The following is a 19,115-nucleotide window of genomic DNA, read 5'->3' on the forward strand; positions in this document are numbered from 1 at the left end:
ACCAACATAAAGTAAGAGTAACTTTTAGTACTCGAATACCTCATAATTTAATAATCTAGTGTCAAAAATGCTCAAAAATTCAAGACAAAAAAGTTATGCTATAAAATATCTGTTGACATACCCAAAACGGACGCCTATGACCAGTACTCAAAATTCGCAATTAATGAAATCGATTTATCTCTGGAATATAAATAAATGAACCAGTTTTCGTCTTTCTAAACAGTTTTTTTTTAAATTAGTTTTTTAATTCAAAAAGCGAAAAGTTTTCAAATCGATTTTTCTAGAAAACGGTGTGTCCTACCGATTTAAAACAAGAGTACTTTTTAGTACTAGAATACTTTAAAATTTCATAATCCAGTGTCAGAAATGCATACAAGTTAAAGCTAAAAAAGTTATGCGATAAAGTAACTGTTGCCCTACCCAAAACGGGCGCCTATGACTGGTACTAGAAATTGACACTGGATGGAATCGATTTATCTCTGGAAGGTAAATACGTGTACCAATTTTCGTTTTTCTAACTAGAAGCGTTCTGGAGGTATTTAAGAAAAACTAATTACAAGACGCCATCTTCAAAGAGCTCTAGCTCCCTTAGGAAGCATTTTCGGACTAAGTGAATTAGGTTAAATTATCTTAAAATTATCTGGAGAATCTCCTGTCTTCGTTTGTCGGTAGAGTTTCTGGACACCCTGTATAAATATGTTTATCAACAAATTAACATAATACTGACATATCTTTTATCAGTAGAAGAATGTTTGTTTATTTACAGCAATAACATAACCTCACTGCCATCCACTTAGCGCGCCAAATGTATGATGTACACTATGCATAATTGCTCCTAGAATTTTGTAATCGCGTGATCGGTGAAATACAAGACGTAGTATACATTGCATTCCGTCCGGTGCGGTGGTCAAAGCGTACGATTACTCGGGCAGTAGGAAAAAATTTGTTTGACGGGTTGACATTACTACTAGTGAATAACGAACGTGGTACACACTAAAAAGCAAGCGTTATCCACGCTTGTAACTTGTAAGCCATAGAGTATGGGCCGGTTGAGACAGACGGTTAAAGTCCAACTCAGACGTCACTGGCGCCAATTTTGGTAAGCGTTGGATCTGCATTATCGGCCGAGCCAGTGCTGGATTAACCAATAGACAAAGTGGGCCTCGGCCCCAAAGGGGGCCTCGCAGGGCGCAAAATGAAAAAATAATAATTAGATTTAAATAAAAATTATAAATCATATGATGTTGAAAAATTCAAATATCACGCAATACTATAAAATTGATGGTGGACGTATAAAATTACATTACAATCCATACTTTTGTTCATACAAAAAGCCTATTTTTGGAGAATAAGTCGCTAATGAATGCAGTTTGGTAGAAGGAACAGTACAGTGCCGGCAAAAAATCTTTACATTGCCAAATAAATCACCAAATTTGAAGACAATTTGCATGCGTTCTGTCTGTGCTTGGAGGTGAGGGCAGGGGAGGGGGATAGCGTACTTGCGATGGCAATTATATCTGTAAGTAAGGTAGTGTCGCCAAATAAGGCCAGTGTCTTAATTAGGCCAATTGCAAATATTTTCTTAAATTTAGATATTATATATTAGAGGTCACCGTAAAGGTCTTTATCAGTCAAAATCGTATCACATAGCAGCGCCAAGTAGACTAGACACGTGTTTGTTATGGTGCGGAAGTTCGTTTATAAATTTTAGGTAAGTTATAAAATTACTAAAATGGTACTTAATGAATATAAGCCAATTATTTTTTCTTTGTAAAGCGATAGTAAATTAATACTTTTTAAGGAAGTGGAACTGTTTTTTCTCTATATTGTTTTTTATTATTTTTTTTTATGTTAAATAAAAAAGTAGACAGTGTCCTAATAAAGAAAATCGTCCTAGATGTGTGTAAATGTGCGATATGTGTGCTTAATGTATTGACAAATTTTTGTTTTTAATATGAATAAAAGTTTCTTTCACTAAATTTTGTATTTGTTCTTTAATTTTTAGGTTTAAAATTTATTATCCACCTCAATTTGCGTAAAAAATGAAACTGGCCTTATTAAGCTACCAGTTCCTAATAAGGCCAAATATTCCAGATTTATTCAATGTTAAAATGTTATACATACTTCTTTATTTATTTAGTAAGTATTTTATCCTGAAATTCGATAGCTAAATTGTTAGTCAATACGTATACAAGAGTTTTCCCCCATATTGTTCCTGAATAAAATATTACAGATATTTAAACCTTAAGGTGGCCTTAATTGGCGACCTTACCTTAGTTTACGGACCGCTTGGCTTATTTAGGGTATTATGCGCGTTTGCACTGTTAACGGTTGGCTTTGTGCGGGTAGTCAGTGTTAAACTTCTTCTCATTTACCGCGTAAAGTTTGAGATCGTCAAATTCTAAATTGAACTGACAAATATGGGTCGAAAGAAACTCGCAAAAGAGGAGAAGGTTCGTGCTTTAACATTACTGGAGAAAGGAGACTCTGTAATTACCATAGCACGTGATATTATGGTCCTTTAAGAGGGGCTATTTATCAACTGAAACATTCGGCTGCAACGTTTTAGTTGATAAATAGCCCCCTTGAAGCACCAATATCACGTGCTACGGTAATTACAGAGTCTCCTTTCTCCAGTAATGTTAAAGCACGAACCTTCTCCTCTTTTATGAGTTTCTTTCGACCCATATTTGTCAGTTCAATTTAGAATTTGACGACCTCAAACTTTACGCGGTAAATGAGAAAAAGTTTAACACTGACGCACAAAGTCAACTGTTTACAGTGCAAACGCGCAGAATACCCTAAATAAGCCAAGCGGTCCGTAAACTACAGGTACATAATTGCCGTTACAAGTACGCTATACCCCTCCTGCCCTCCCCTCCAAGCGCAGACAGAACGCATGCAAATTGTCTTCAAATTTGGTGATTTATTTGCCAATGTAAAGATTTTTTTTGCCGGCACTGTACTGCCTATCAGTCTGCACAGTTTCTTAGAAAAGTAGTAAGAGCAAGAGCAACAAATAAGTTAGTGCCCACTCCCTACCCTCTTCTTCATTACCCATGCCTTTCGCTACAAGCCAGGCAAATACAATGGTCTCCAGGCTCATTTATCTAAAATTAACAAACTTCTAATTTAAAGGCAATTTACATTTTTTGTGCCGCACACTCGCTTTAGTCGGTGCTACTAAAAGTTGCGTTGGACCCGTTGGAGCAATATCGTATTTTGAATTTGTTCAGTCCGTGTACAATGTTTTTTCAGCCTCTACCCACCGTTGGGAAGCTACGATCAAATGCTTAAATGAAACTCAACTACGTGATCCCATTGGCCACGATCTAAACCTTGTCCTTAAAAGAACAAGCAGCACTAAATGGACTGAAGGGCTGATGAAACCAGAGCTTTGTCTATAGGTTACAACGCCTTCAAATCTGCTCTTCATACTCTTACTGAAGACCCTAATCAGAAAGCTGAAACAGTTCGTGAGGCTAAGTGTTTGTTGAAAGAAATGTCAAAACAGAAAAATTTTTAGAACTCATCAACGCTGTCAGTAAATCAATGCAGAGAGAAGAGATTGAACTTGAAACTGCAGTTCAGCTTCTAAAATTACTTTTGGAGTTCTTAAAATCCCAAAGAGATAATTTTGCTTACTACGAGCAAAAGGTCTGCGATTTACAGTACTCTGAATATACCGACGCGAGTAAACAAACGCGAGCAAGAAAACTACATTTTGATGATGCTAAATTCCAATGAAGTTTTTCTACAGGGTGGAGAAAAGTTAAAGGTTGAAACGAATCTACCAATTTCGGATAAGCTGATTATTGAGCTGAGTCGTCAGTTGACAGCGTACGAGTCAGTGGGTGCGTTCGGACGACCACAGCGGCTAGACAGCTGAGCCAGCAGTAGCTGTCAGACGTCACCGCTGGAAGCCAGCCGCTGAGAGATTTACTAAGCTTTCCCTATCACGGCTGGATACAACCACTCAGCCGATTTCTGCTGACCGCCAGCCGCTATGGTCGTCCGAACGCACCCAGTAACTCAGTATTTGGTATTTTGTGTGTTTTTTCAAAACTGAATGATACTCAGACAAAGGAGTGTGCTTCAAAACTACATGAAAGCTATACTGATGATATTGAACCTGAAATTTAAGATCAACTTACTGCAGTTCAAATATTTTATAGTACATCTTCAGGATTTGTAGCGAAAACAATTTATTCCTGCTTTATAGTCTCTTTAGGTTATTTTTATGAGAACCAATTCGAATCGAATTTTCGAAATTTGTCAGTAGCTTATAAGATTTTTCTTACGCTAATTATTACAAATGCAACAGACGAACGATCATTTCCAAAATGAAAATTATTAAAAACTGTCACCGTTAGACAGTGGCACAAAATATACTAGCATTTCCCTCAATTGTGGCTATTGAGAATGATGTGCTCGAAAATTTGGAAGTAGAAGATATTTTAAGTAGTTTTGTTTCTATGAAATTCAGAAAAGTTGTTTTATAACAATAACAGTACATCAATGAATGGTTGTTTCCGTAGTTCATAGAAAAATTCAGCGTTAAATTTATTTAACTTGGGAGGCCCCTAGGCAACCCAAGCTAAGAGGCCCCTCAAGAAACTGTATTATCTTTTCCCTCCAAAACCACCTGATAACCGCTCCAGCGGCATCTCTTTGATATATCAATATTAGTGGACATTTTGTAGAATTAAACTTAAAATTTTTGAAAAATTGAAGAATCTCAGATGCAGAATCCACCAATTTAATAAATTAAAATGGTAGAAAACTGAGATTTTTCGTTTTTGAAAGTTCTTACTGGTACATCCTTAATCTGCGACTTTTTCAATTAATAAGACAGCAGACGACGAATATAGAAAACGAAAGGGAAACGATCACATTTCGCTTTCATTCGTCTAGGAAAAACGGACAGCAGAGGAACTTTCAGTACTCAAATCCGAGTAAAGGAAATAAAAATAATAAATGATGGTTTTGCTTGTTTTCGATTCAGAGGGTTGCACACCAGCTAGACAGGCCCTGTTTCTACCCTTTCAGGCGTCATCAGTAGCTTTCCAAAGTGTGCCCACCTCTGAACCGAAAAATAGCTCCACCATCATTTTAAAGGGAATCTGAAAAATAATTCAAATTTCCCATCAGACGCGATACAGCGACATCTACTAAAAAATTGAAGAATCTCAGATGCAGAATCCACCAATTTAATAAATTAAAATGGTAGAAAACTGAGATTTTTCGTGTTGAAAGTTCTTACTGGTACATCCTTAATCTGCGACTTTTTCAATTAATAAGACAGCAGACGACGAATATAGAAAACGAAAGGGAAACGATCACATTTCGCTTTCATTCGTCTAGGAAAAACGGACAGCAGAGGAACTTTCAGTACTCAAATCCGAGTAAAGGAAATAAAATAATAAATGATGGTTTTGCTTGTTTTCGATTCAGAGGGTTGCACACCAGCTAGACAGGCCCTGTTTCTACCCTTTCAGGCGTCATCAGTAGCTTTCCAAAGTGTGCCCACCTCTGAACCGAAAAATAGCTCCACCATCATTTTAAAGGGAATCTGAAAAAAATCTGAAAAATAATTCAAATTTCCCATCAGACGCGATACAGCGACATCTACTAAAAAATTGAAGAATCACAGATGCAGAATCCACGCAGATTAAGGATGTACCAGTAAGAACTTTCAAACACGAAAAATCTCAGTTTTCTACCATTTTAATTTATTAAATTGGTGGATTCTGCATCTGAGATTCTTCAATTTTTTAGTAGATGTCGCTGTATCGCGTCTGATGGGAAATTTGAATTATTTTTCAGATTCCCTTTAAAATGATGGTGGAGCTATTTTTCGGTTCAGAGGTGGGCACACTTTGGAAAGCTACTGATGACGCCTGAAAGGGTAGAAACAGGGCCTGTCTAGCTGGTGTGCAACCCTCTGAATCGAAAACAAGCAAAACCATCATTTATTATTTTTATTTCCTTTACTCGGATTTGAGTACTGAAAGTTCCTCTGCTGTCCGTTTTTCCTAGACGAATGAAAGCGAAATGTGATCGTTTCCCTTTCGTTTTCTATATTCGTCGTCTGCTGTCTTATTAATTGAAAAAGTCGCAGATTAAGGATGTACCAGTAAGAACTTTCAAACACGAAAAATCTCAGTTTTCTACCATTTTAATTTATTAAATTGGTGGATTCTGCATCTGAGATTCTTCAATTTTTTAGTAGATGTCGTTGTATCGCGTCTGATGGGAAATTTGAATTATTTTTCAGATTCCCTTTAAAATGATGGTGGAGCTATTTTTCGGTTCAGAGGTGGGCACACTTTGGAAAGCTACTGATGACGCCTGAAAGGGTAGAAACAGGGCCTGTCTAGCTGGTGTGCAACCCTCTGAATCGAAAACAAGCAAAACCATCATTTATTATTTTTATTTCCTTTACTCGGATTTGAGTACTGAAAGTTCCTCTGCTGTCCGTTTTTCCTAGACGAATGAAAGCGAAATGTGATCGTTTCCCTTTCGTTTTCTATATTCGTCGTCTGCTGTCTTATTAATTGAAAAAGTCGCAGATTAAGGATGTACCAGTAAGAACTTTCAAACACGAAAAATCTCAGTTTTCTACCATTTTAATTTATTAAATTGGTGGATTCTGCATCTGAGATTCTTCAATTTTTTAGTAGATGTCGCTGTATCGCGTCTGATGGGAAATTTGAATTATTTTTCAGATTCCCTTTAAAATGATGGTGGAGCTATTTTTCGGTTCAGAGGTGGGCACACTTTGGAAAGCTACTGATGACGCCTGAAAGGGTAGAAACAGGGCCTGTCTAGCTGGTGTGCAACCCTCTGAATCGAAAACAAGCAAAACCATCATTTATTATTTTTATTTCCTTTACTCGGATTTGAGTACTGAAAGTTCCTCTGCTGTCCGTTTTTCCTAGACGAATGAAAGCGAAATGTGATCGTTTCCCTTTCGTTTTCTATATTCGTCGTCTGCTGTCTTATTAATTGAAAAAGTCGCAGATTAAGGATGTACCAGTAAGAACTTTCAAACACGAAAAATCTCAGTTTTCTACCATTTTAATTTATTAAATTGGTGGATTCTGCATCTGAGATTCTTCAATTTTTTAGTAGATGTCGCTGTATCGCGTCTGATGGGAAATTTGAATTATTTTTCAGATTCCCTTTAAAATGATGGTGGAGCTATTTTTCGGTTCAGAGGTGGGTACACTTTGGAAAGCTACTGATGACGCCTGAAAGGGTAGAAACAGGGCCTGTCTAGCTGGTGTGCAACCCTCTGAATCGAAAACAAGCAAAAACCATCATTTATTATTTTTAAAATTTTTGTTTCATTTTGTAAGTTTTGCTTAAAGAAAAAAAAAAGAAATACATAGTCAAGAAACTATTTATATAATTTTGATTAAATTTTGCAATAAAAAATTATTTAGTCTTTTTTTTGTCATAGTTATCCATAAACGAACGATTCATTTTAAAGTATAATAATTTCTCTAATAATGAAAAAAAAAAGGTCGTAGAAAAAGCATAGTATTCTACTCACATGTAGTGGTTATTACTCACTCTGATGAATAACGACACTTCATCTATCACTAAACGCAAACTTCGTCATCGTGAGTAATACCATCATCACATGCTCGTTGAATGATATGCCATGTAGTTATGTAATAAGTAATGGCATATCATTCAACGACCATGTGATGATGGTATTACTCACGATGATGTTTTGCGACACGAGCCGAAGGCGAGTGTCGTTATTCATCAGAGTGAGTAATAGCCACTACATGTGAGTAGAATACTATGCTTTTTGTACGACCTTCTTTTTTTTTCATTATTAGAAAAATTATTCTACTTTAAAATGAATCGTTCGTTTATGGATAACTATGACAAAAAAAAAGACTAAAATAATTTTTTATTGCAAAATTTAATCAAAATTATATAAATAGTTTCTTGAGTATGTATTTCTTTTTTTTTTTTTCTTTAAGCAACACGTTTTACAAAATGAAACAAAAATTTTAAGTTTAAATCTACAAAATGTCCACTAATATTGATATATCAAAGAGATGCCGCTGGAGCGGTTATCAGGGGGTTTTGGAGGGAAAAGATAATACAGTTTCTTGAGGGGCCTCCTAGCTTGGGTTGCCTAGGGGCCTCCCAAGTTAAATAAATTTAACGCTGAATTTTTCTATGAACTATGGAAACGACCATTCATTGATGTACTGTTATTGTATCTACAGTAAAACCTCCGTTAACCGAAACCTCTTTAACCGAAACATCGTTTAACCGAAATGGTTGCCAGTTTCAATAATTTCGTTAATAAAAAGTAAGTTTAAAAAAAGGCAATAAAATTAAGAAAAGTGAACATGTTTAGAGTGTTTTTTTAAGAAATCTTTTATTTTCTTTTGTGTTTTCCTTTGACAACGATGTTTTGCAGCTGTATCTCTCCAATACTATGTAATTTGACACAAGAAGAATGCAAAAAATAATGGTATTTTTAACCGAAATTCTTGTTATCCGAAACGGCCTCCCCCCAATTATTTCGGTTAACGGAGGTTTTACTGTATTCATATGTAAAGTGACATTTAGTGAAGTGAATTGTGCCTTGGACTTAAAATCAACCAAGAAAATACAGGACTAATATACAAGGTATTATTTTTTATGTAAACTTTTCATTTTATTTTTGCTAAACATGATCCCTTTATGTAAAATCGCGAGAGATCACAGGTCCTTTTAATTTTGTTTCAATAAATATTGTTTGGTTCATTGCAATATAATTTTATTATTGTCTTTTCCCTCTTTCTTGTTTCGTAAGTACAACAAAGATTTAGCTGAGTAAAGACATAGATATGGTAAGTTGCACCATAAGTATTTTGTATAAACTGCTCGTCAAAAGTTAGGGATATAGTAAATTCTGCAGAATTTTTATAGTAGATTTTTTGGTGAACAGATTAACGGATTCCGCTAATTTTTTTTTTATTATTTTAGACTTTTCTTTAGCATTTACACAGTTATGCAAAGGTTTACTCAAACCTTTTTTTGTACTTATACCGGGTGGAAGAAAAGAAATGTTTTTCTTATGTTAAGTTTGAGACGCCCTGTAGGGAGGACGAAGTACAAATGGGAGTATATATCGAAATCATATTGTAGTCTTATGTTTTGTGAACATTTTGTTTTTTGAATGTCCCTGATATCTTTAGAAATAAAAAAATAGACGGTTTTGTAATTGAACATGTGTTTTAACCGATACAAAAGTTTGAGACACCTTGTAGGGAGAAGAAGGCACAAAGGTGAGTATACCTCGATATTTTGTTGTAGTCTCATATTTTGTGAATATTTTATTTTTTTAATTTCTCTGATATCTTTAATAACAAAGAAACTAGACGATATTACTCTTTAATATGTGTTTTAACTGACGACATGCGTCACATCACACATGTGAAACATAGAAAAACATATTAAAGAGTAATACCGTCTAGTTTCTTTGTTATTAAAGATATCAGAGAAATTAAAAAAATAAAATATTCAAAAAATATGAGACTACAACATAATATCGGGGTATACTCACCTTTGTGCCTTTTTCTCCCTACAAGGTGTCTCAAACTTTTGTTTCGGTTAAAACACATGTTAAATTACAAAATCGTCTATTTTTTTTGTTTCTAAAGATATCAGGGACATTCTAACAACAGCATGTTCACAAAACATAAGACTACAATATTATTCTGATGTATACTCACATTTGTACCTCGTTCTCCCTACAGGGTGTCTCAAACTTAACACAAGACAAACATATTTTTTCCTTCCACCCGGTATAAGTACAAAAAATAAGTTTGAATAAACCTTTGCATAACTGTGTAAATACTAAATAGAAGGCTAAAATAAAAAAAAACAGAATCCGTCTGTTCGCGAAAAAATCAACTATTAAAATCAGCAGAATTTTCTTTATCCCTAACTTTTGACGAGCAGTTTATTTGTATTGACTAGGTTTTTGTTTAATTTTTGATTTAGCCTATCTTTTATTTTACGTTTCTATTTTAGTATATTTTTGGTTCCCCTAAGGAAACCAGTGGCGCCCAATATTTTATTTCTTTTTTTTTTATTCGATATTCTTATTTAATTTTTCTATTATTTTTTATTTGTAAGCTAATAAGAGAATATTATTAACATCCCGTTGAACCATCCCATAGCTCTTCCCATTCTGAGCAACCGAGGACATGTTCTTCAAATTTAGTAGGTATCACGTTTACATTCCTTTATATGACATATGAACATCTTGTCAAATTCTATTTTCCATTGTTCCTACAGGGTGAATTTCGTCGTTACAACCTAACCTCGAAACTGATTGAATTTAATATTAATTCTTATAATCATATTTAGGTATCTTAGTTTAAAAAAGCAGTTGTTCGATGTGCGTAACATAGAATAAATTGTACACCTTAAAGCATGTTTAATTTGTTCATGTGCGCGTATTCTTTCTCTTGATGACAGCCTAAATAGTTTCAGTAAGTCTTAATGTTAATGAGAGTACTTAAACTGTTACCAAGAGAAAGAATGCGTACATATGTACAAGTCAAAACATGTTTATGGTGTACAATTATTTTATTTTACGTTATCACATCTGGTGATAAATCTGGATATGGGTATGTAGAGCGCTTGGTTTAAACAGGGTGCCAGTCATGAACTGAGCTCTACATGTTCAAGCACCCCGTTCGATTTTTATCGGTAAAAACGAAATTTCAAAGCAAGAAACCCAAAAAAACGCGAAGGCTACAGCAACTGAATCTTTTGGGAGTAAGCATCAAATGACGCATACTGTAATTAAACAGTTGAGATGCCTTTTTATCGGTTACTATTGGGTGTAACAGTAAGTACCAGTTGGTGCATACCTTAATGTTGGGTAACCTTAATATTATAGTGTTTAAATAGAATATTTTTCTCAAGTAGACGGTACATAAAAAATATGTTAGTAATATAAAACCCTTGACTCATTCCCTTACTCACCGGCCACATTGTACAATTTATACTGCAAAAGAAACAAAATAAGATTAATAACTTTACTCTATGGGCATTTAATAGGTTTTAATACAAAAATACGCGCATACGGATAATATGACGGATCATATTACCCGTATGCGGGCCTATGGTGAATATTAAATTCTTAATTGTATGTCAAAAAATGTGAAATAACTGCGTTTTAAAACCCACTAAATTTTGTTTGCATACTGTTGTTGTACAGCAGCTCTCGGACCATATAGTCCAAGCTGTGGGTGAAAAATAGGTCGATTTCAGGATATAATTCAGGAATTTTTGAAATCTATCAGGTGTTGTAAAGGACGATGGCAGGAATAACTTATACTAAAATGTAACCAAAAATTTCAGGAGCTTTTTTATTTATGACGTTTTTCATTTGTTAAATTTGCAATTTTTAAAGATTTTTAATGTTGCAGCTTGGGATATTCATTTTAGAGAACAACTTTTAAATACTAAATTGTAGTAAATTAAAAAACCTACAATTTGAGCTATAACAAGTTTAATTTTGTTGATACATTATTGCAAAACAGCCTGCGAAAGTTCCAAAATGGCCGTTTTGTGCAATTGCACTATTTGTTGTAAAAATAACTTTTATTTATTTTTAAGGCTTTAAAATAAAGATCTTCCAATGCCAAACATAAAAAATTTATAGAGCCCGATTGGTAAACTTGTTGCTTAGATATTATAACTTGTTTATCCCAAGGGGTCAAATGTCGAAGGCTATAACTTTTTGAAAAAAAATCGTAGAGAGTTAATCCAAGATCCACTCTCCTATAGATTTATATTTTCATATTCTGATCTAAATAAATGCGTAAAACATATTTTTCAACCTCTTATTTCGGATTTGAAAATAAGGGGGCAAATTTCGTTATAAACATTTAGAACTGAAGCCGCCCCTGTACATCCTATGAGTTTCTAACTTGCAGATTACTGTTGCTGAAGACAAATTAAAGATTCAAAACAAAATAAAAATTTTCTACGACCAACTGAAGCCGAGATAATTATTTTTGTTTTCTTAAATCGTAGTGATTTTATTTATAACAATTAAGGAATTATTTCACAGTCATTAACTAAAGAAAGACCTATTATTATCTTAAAATAAAAATTATTTTAAAAGAAAATTACATTTAATTATTAAGAATGGTTTTTAAAGTGTAGTGGAGATTTATTATTCTGTACGAAAGTGATTTATTGTGTCGGTTGCCTTTAGAACGGGTAGCAACTTATAGTACATTGAATCACGGTTTTTGCTCGAAATTTTAAAGCACCGCTTGGATTGACTTGAAATTTGGCAAACACATAGATAACATGTCAAAGAATAAAAATGGTATTGGGCCTCTGTGTGCTTTTGCCCTGGGGTGACCTTCACCCCTTAAAAGGGGTGAAAAAATATACGTTTAAAATAAGTTAGGAAATAGATAAAACGTCTAATTATAAGCAACTTTTGTTCTACAACATTTCCTCATTAAGTTAATACTTTTCGAGTTATTTCCGAGTAAATACGTTCATTTTTCAACAAGAAAAAACACGTTTTTAAGCGGTTTTTGGTAAATAATAATTCAAAAAGTAAGTACTTTATTGAAAAAAACATTCTTAGAAAAAATATAGCCCATTAAAAACTAAAAAATAACTGGTGTACGTATGAACTCACTAGACCCAGCAGAAGCGAAGTTCTAGCTAATGAAAAATAGGTTCATAACAGTCAAATTTCAAAGTGAAATAACCAAAAAATGATTCACTTTTTGGAGAACACTCATTAGAACTTTTTTAAAGTTTTTAACAAAATATTATTTTTTGTTTTTTAAAAAAGTTTCTAGTATCAAAAGTAAGCAAGTTACGCTCAAAATAAAGTTGATCTCTTTTTTTTTATCAAAAAAACTCGGGAAAGTCACCCCCTAATTACCATCTTAAATCAAATTAATCGTTACCGCTTCACAAGTTACTTTGTTCATGTATTATTTATATGATCTGTAAGTATCATCGGTGCAATTGCACCGATTAAGGGCTTATTAAAAAAATGGTTTTAATGTAAACCTGTTTTAATTTTTAATATTTTGGAAAAAATGTTTTTTTTTTCAAAATAACTTAAAATTTATTACTGTGACCAAAAATTACAAAGAGTAACAAAATATAGTTTTTGCTTTTATGAGTATTTTGGAATTTTTGTTTTTTTTTGTAAGGCAAAAATTGGTTAAGATATGGCTGTTCTAAATTTGCATACACTCGTGATTATTGACTAGTTCAAGTCCCTTCAAAAATAAGCACTTTGAACCAATGAAACTTGCAGACATAAATGACACATATACACGAGTAAAACAACTTATGAAGTCAAAAGGATTAATTTCATTTTTGATGCTAATTAGGGGGTGACTTTTCCGAGCTTTCTTGGCCAAAAAAAAAGAGAACTTTGTTTTGAGCGTAACTTACTTACTATTGATGCTACAAACTTTTTAAAAAAACAGATAGGTACACATATTTTTTTAAACACTTTAAAAAGTTGTAATGAGTGTTCTCCAAAAAGTGCATGTTTTTTGGGTATTTCACTTTGAAATTTGACGGATATGAACCTATTTTTCATTAGCTAGAACTTTGCTTCTACTGGGTCTAGTAAGTTCATACATTCACCACTTTTTTAATTTTTAATGGGCTATATTTTTGCTAAGAATGTTTTTTTCAATAAAATACTTTTTGAGGTATTTGCCAAAAACCGCCTAAAAACGGGTTTTTTTCTTGTTGAAAAATGAACGTATTTACTTGGAAATAACTCGAAAAGTATTAACTAAATGAGAAAATGTTGTAGAACAAAAGTTGCTTAGAAATAGACGTTTTATCCATTTCCTAACTTATTTTGAACGTATATTTTTCACCCCTTGTAAGGGGTGAAGGTCACCCCCAGGGCAAATGCACACAAAGGCGCAATACAATTTTTATTCTATGACATGTTATCTATGTGTTTGCTAAATTTCAAGTTAATCCAAGCGGTGCTTTAAAATATGGAGCAAAAACCGTGATTCAATGTACTATAAGTTGCTTGCTAACCGTTGCTAAGGGCAACCGACACAATAAATCACATTCGTACAGAAAAATAAATCTCCACTACATTTTAAAAATCATTTTTAATATTTAAATGTAATTTTTATTTTAAGATAATATAAGTCTTACTTTAGTTGATGATCGTGAAATAATTTCTTAATTGTTATAAATAAAGTCACTACGATTTAAGAAAACAAAAGCAATTATCTCAGCTTCAATTGGTCGTAGAAAATGTTTATTTTGTTTCGAATCTTTATTTTGTCTTTAACCTTTTAATGGCGGCTATTCGAAATATTTGGAATAAACAGATAATATATAAAATTTCTATTGATTTTGACATATTTTAATAGATTTTGAAGGAAAAAAAAATATCGCTGCTGTATTTTGTCTTTATCATGTTGTTCCCATTTTGGGAACGTTGGCATGTAAGGTGTTATGTATTTTCTAAAAATAAAATACTTAACTGTTTGAAAAAAGTCTAGTATTTTTATAGTACACAACACAACGCCCTTGGTTAGTGCCTTCGGGAATGTGATTCATCCCGTCAAATTTTATGTCGCTTAGAACAGGGGCAGATGGACCGCCTTTTCTTTTTCTTTGACCTGAACCTGCTTTTACAAGGGCTAGAGCAACGTTTTTGCGAAACTCAAGGTGTGCTATATTTGCATTCTCATGTTGAAAAAAGCGAAAAGCATTTTTTTGATCTAAGTCGGGGACGATAAAAATCAGCTAAACGTTCAAAAAGGTCAACCCCACCCATTCCAATGTTATATTGTCTTATCAAATTTGGTTGAGTTACATCTTTTTATGTTCAGGCTTCACTCTTCTGGTGGAGTTTTGAACAGGGGTTACTAAAAAGTGATTACTTCCGACTACTACAGGATAATTGTCATTCCATTTGACACAAATAACATCGCTATCTGATTTGTAATCATAGGTCTGTCGATCTTGTTTTTTGATGGTTGAGGATGAAACTAAAGGACATTTGTTGATCCTATTTTCTCGAATTGTACCACAAGCCCGTATACCGTTTTCTGATAAAGATTTCAGAAGGGAGTAGCTGGTAAAAAAATTATCGAAATATACAACATGGCTGTTCTTATTTTGCAGAATTTCTAACATAATTTTAGCTGAGTGATGGCCATGATATGTAACCATTGATTCATCAATGCTTACATGTTTATGAAAAACTCCAAACTGCTGAATATTAATTTTTCGAAAAGTGGTCAAACTTTAGCTACTTTTGAGTGAGCTAAATTAGAGTTATCACAAACGTGAAGACATCTTTTTATTATTCTGAATTTTTCACGGCTCATTGTTTTTGTAAAATTTGGAGCCTGCATGTCATCCGCCGTTGACCAGTAGTCATTTTCGTCGGGTAGATGATGATATCCGCTAATCAGGAGCAAGCCAATAAACTGACGAATATCTTCATCAGAAACTGTAAAATTTTGAAAATTTTGATCCCTTCGAGCGTAAGTTTCGCTTTGATTATGTATAAAACTAATAATTTCTGGAGTAAAAAACAAAGAGAATATTTCAAACTCCGTTTTACCCATATACTCGGCTCCTATACTTAAGGTGGATCTTGGGCGTCTTGCTGGATTGCCACTTTTTCAGATTTTCTCCATTTTTGTGATGCTTGACTTCCAACTGATTCTTCTTCGTCATCTGATTCGGCATCACCATCATGAATTTCTACCTCTCCAGGAGCGCTCCTGGAGAGGTAGAAATTAACCTAACAACACACAACATTCCAGGAATGTACTACCAAAGTTCTATCAATATTTGAATGTCCTGGACATTTAGGGAACATTCGGTGAACATCTGATTAAATTATTCCTGGAATGTTACCATAAGACATTCTGTGAACATACTACCAATGTTCCTATATTTTAAGTTGCGAAATAATACATACGTGTAAGAGATACAACATTACTTATAACATACCAGACAAACTAAGTGACATTTTAGGCCTACAGTGCAATAATATGTCAAATTTAAAGAGTTTCCCAAGTTCAATGAATACAATATTATAAACATACAAATGTAATAAAAATTATTGTTCGCGAATATTCAATTTGGAATGCGATTTTGTTAATAAAAAAAAAACTTATAACATGCAAAACCCAAGCGAGGCATTTATATTTATTTCTTTTGCGTTCATTTTCAAATTCGCCGTGCATATATTTTTGTGCATGGCGCTTGAGAGGGAATCACGTGACTAAAAACGACCAACCAACGACCTCGCTTCGGCCATCTTGGCATCTTCATCTTGGCGACCTTGCCGTTGCCCGGCCTTGCCTTGCCGTGGATTGTTCTTTGTATTTTGTATTATTTGTGCTTTTTAAGAATATTTTTTTAATTCGGATACTTTTATAATAGCTTTAATAGTATTATTAACATAGTGCATAAAATGGTGTCCTGTTTTTAACGCAGTTGGAGTAGCAGAAACAAATGTAGATAAAAAAATCTGCAGGAATAACGTTTCAATTATGACAGAAGCTCAAAACAAATGACTGTGAATGAAAAGCCCTATTAAAAGGTTAGTATGCAAATATGTAAACGAAAGCATGCCCTGTATTTCAGAAAATAAATTAATACTATTAATACCCTAATAATACTATTCATAAAAAATCTTTTAAGTAACGTAGATATAACAAAGTGAATAAAAGGCATAAATCAGAAGAATTATTATTTTATTTTATAAGTTAATAATTGGTCATATCCATTTATTATTTTAATAATAATTGTGAATAAGCCACAAACTTCGCTTATTCCTAACTAAAATAGTAAATAGAGATAGGTAATAACAAAAGGATTTGTAAAACTAAAATAATTCTTTTTGCGTTTTTGCTAGTGTATGCGTTTATAAATAGGATGGTAGACCACACACTATAATATGCAGTACCAACTAATGAATACACAGAATATTATAGTCGATTTGCTAAACTCAGTCTCAGTACTAATTACTGTAATTTTGGCAAAATTGGCCAAAAACAAAAAAAATTACCTACTAAAATCACTAGCCAGTTGTGTCTGAGTTTGGGGAACCGACTATACTAATAAACAATTTCTAAGCTGTTTTATAATAATTTTGTGAGTTCATTAATCATATTTTTTATTTAAAACTAAAATTTGTTAATAATGCTTAGTAATGCATATATTTTGTATTTTTAGCTTTCCAGAAGATCCTGCGAAGAAGACAAGAAAGTATAGATTAGATTTGTTAATAGAGGAGTATGTTCAAAACACTTTTTAGAAAAAGATATTGACAGAACTTCACTTTCATCTGTTCGTTTGAGAGACTGTGCTGTTCCAATAGCTTATGTCACACAGGTATATGCATAACCTAATTAATAATACAGTCCGTACAATATAGATACTGTTGTAATTCATTATCTACATCGGAGATCTAAGTTGACATTGTTGCCCAACTACAAAAAATTTTTGAATTCATTTTAAGTCAAATATATCACATAATTATTGCGAAGTAGATTATACAACAAAACAGATTAATATTCAATGTAAATAAATAAAAACATCAGAAATCGAAAACAAGAATTAAGGTATAATCTTATGTTACAGTTATTAAGGTACCAAGGGTATTATAGGGATATACGTTGACCGAAAGCGTTATTATTATAATACCTGTGGTGCCTTCAACGTTTAATGTCCGACTAAATTATTCTTTATATGCGAAAAATTTGAATGAATTTTGAATTGATTAGTTTTTAAATAAGTACATTTACCAGTAACAGTAGTAACGTAATTGTGGTAACCATAGTTTTAGTTAGGTTGATATTTGTCAACTTGACAGTATCTAAGTCGTTATTTAAATTTAATGCCCAAGGGCGTTATATCGTACTTAACAGACTTCGAAATGTCATTATTTGTCAAATAATGTACCAGTAGGACATTAAAGTAAATAATAAAAACAATAAATATAATGAATACTAAATACTTATTTGTTTGTGAAAAATTTATTTCTTTGTGGCTTTTTTGTAATTAATTATTCTAATGGGGAAATAAGCCACAATTTACTTGAAAAAATAATTTTATTAAAGTTTCTACTTCCACATCGGATGTCGTTGTCAAAATACAAAATGTTCATTATTATTTTATTTATTAAATATTATTTATTTAAATATTATTTAGTATTTATTTTTTTATTATTATTATTTATGCATATTATTACCTGTAAATAATATTTCTTCTGATTGTTAATTGTAAAGGATAGAAAAATTACCTTTTATTTTATTTTCTTTTAGAATCAGCTGAGAGAAGTGGTCTACAAAAAACCAGAAAGGAAACGGAATATGTGGCTACGAAAAGCAAAAGAAAGGTTTACAAAGCAAATGTGACACATTTTTTAATAATATTTAGGAATGTCAGCAAATTACATTAAAAAATGTATGTAAAGATTTTTTGCAATAAAAATGTTTATATTTATCAAGGATGTATTATTTGGTATGGCCATATATCGTCAGTGATGTGACAGTACCTCCTATCTGTTTTTTTCAAGAGATTTGTAAGATAGACTAAAAACTTGTTTCGGCCACCTCCTGTTTTCATATATTTTTTGACTTGTTTTGCAGTAAATTCAACTATCTATTTACTACAAAAAAAGTCAGAATACGTACGAAACCAGAAAGTGACCTTAAAAAATGTTTTTCGTCTCCTGCAAACCTCATGAAAAAACATATAGGAGGTATTGTCACATTACTGACGATATATTTCAGTGAATGTCTAAAAAATATACTGTGAATGTTCAAAGAACGTTCGTAGACATTCATGGAATGTTCTAACAAGACAATCAGTCTAAAAATATACTGTGAATGTCCAAAGAACATTCATGGAATGTTCCAACAAGACATTCAGTCTAAAAAATAGACTGTGAATGTCCAAAGAACATTCGTAGACATTCATGGAATGTTCCAACAGAACATTCTAAGAATATTTAAAATGCTGACACAGCACTTTCCTGGTACTTTCCAGGGACATTCGTGTGCATTTGGGGACATTCCAGGAATGTTTTC

At 32.9% G+C, this 19,115-nt stretch overlaps 1 long non-coding RNA gene across 1 annotated transcript; it reads left to right on the forward strand.

Moving 5' to 3' along the window:
• Positions 1 to 16,212: 16,212 nt before the first annotated feature.
• On the forward strand, positions 16,213 to 18,528 carry LOC126889966 (uncharacterized). Its single transcript, XR_007700241.1, has 3 exons — positions 16,213 to 16,621; positions 17,257 to 17,415; positions 18,348 to 18,528. It is a non-coding gene; the product is annotated as an uncharacterized LOC126889966 (long non-coding RNA).
• The last annotated feature ends 587 nt before the right edge of the window (positions 18,529 to 19,115 follow it).

The sequence above is a fragment of the Diabrotica virgifera genome, chromosome 8 (genome assembly GCF_917563875.1).
Source record: "Diabrotica virgifera virgifera chromosome 8, PGI_DIABVI_V3a".
Taxonomy (NCBI): Eukaryota; Metazoa; Arthropoda; class Insecta; order Coleoptera; family Chrysomelidae; genus Diabrotica; species Diabrotica virgifera.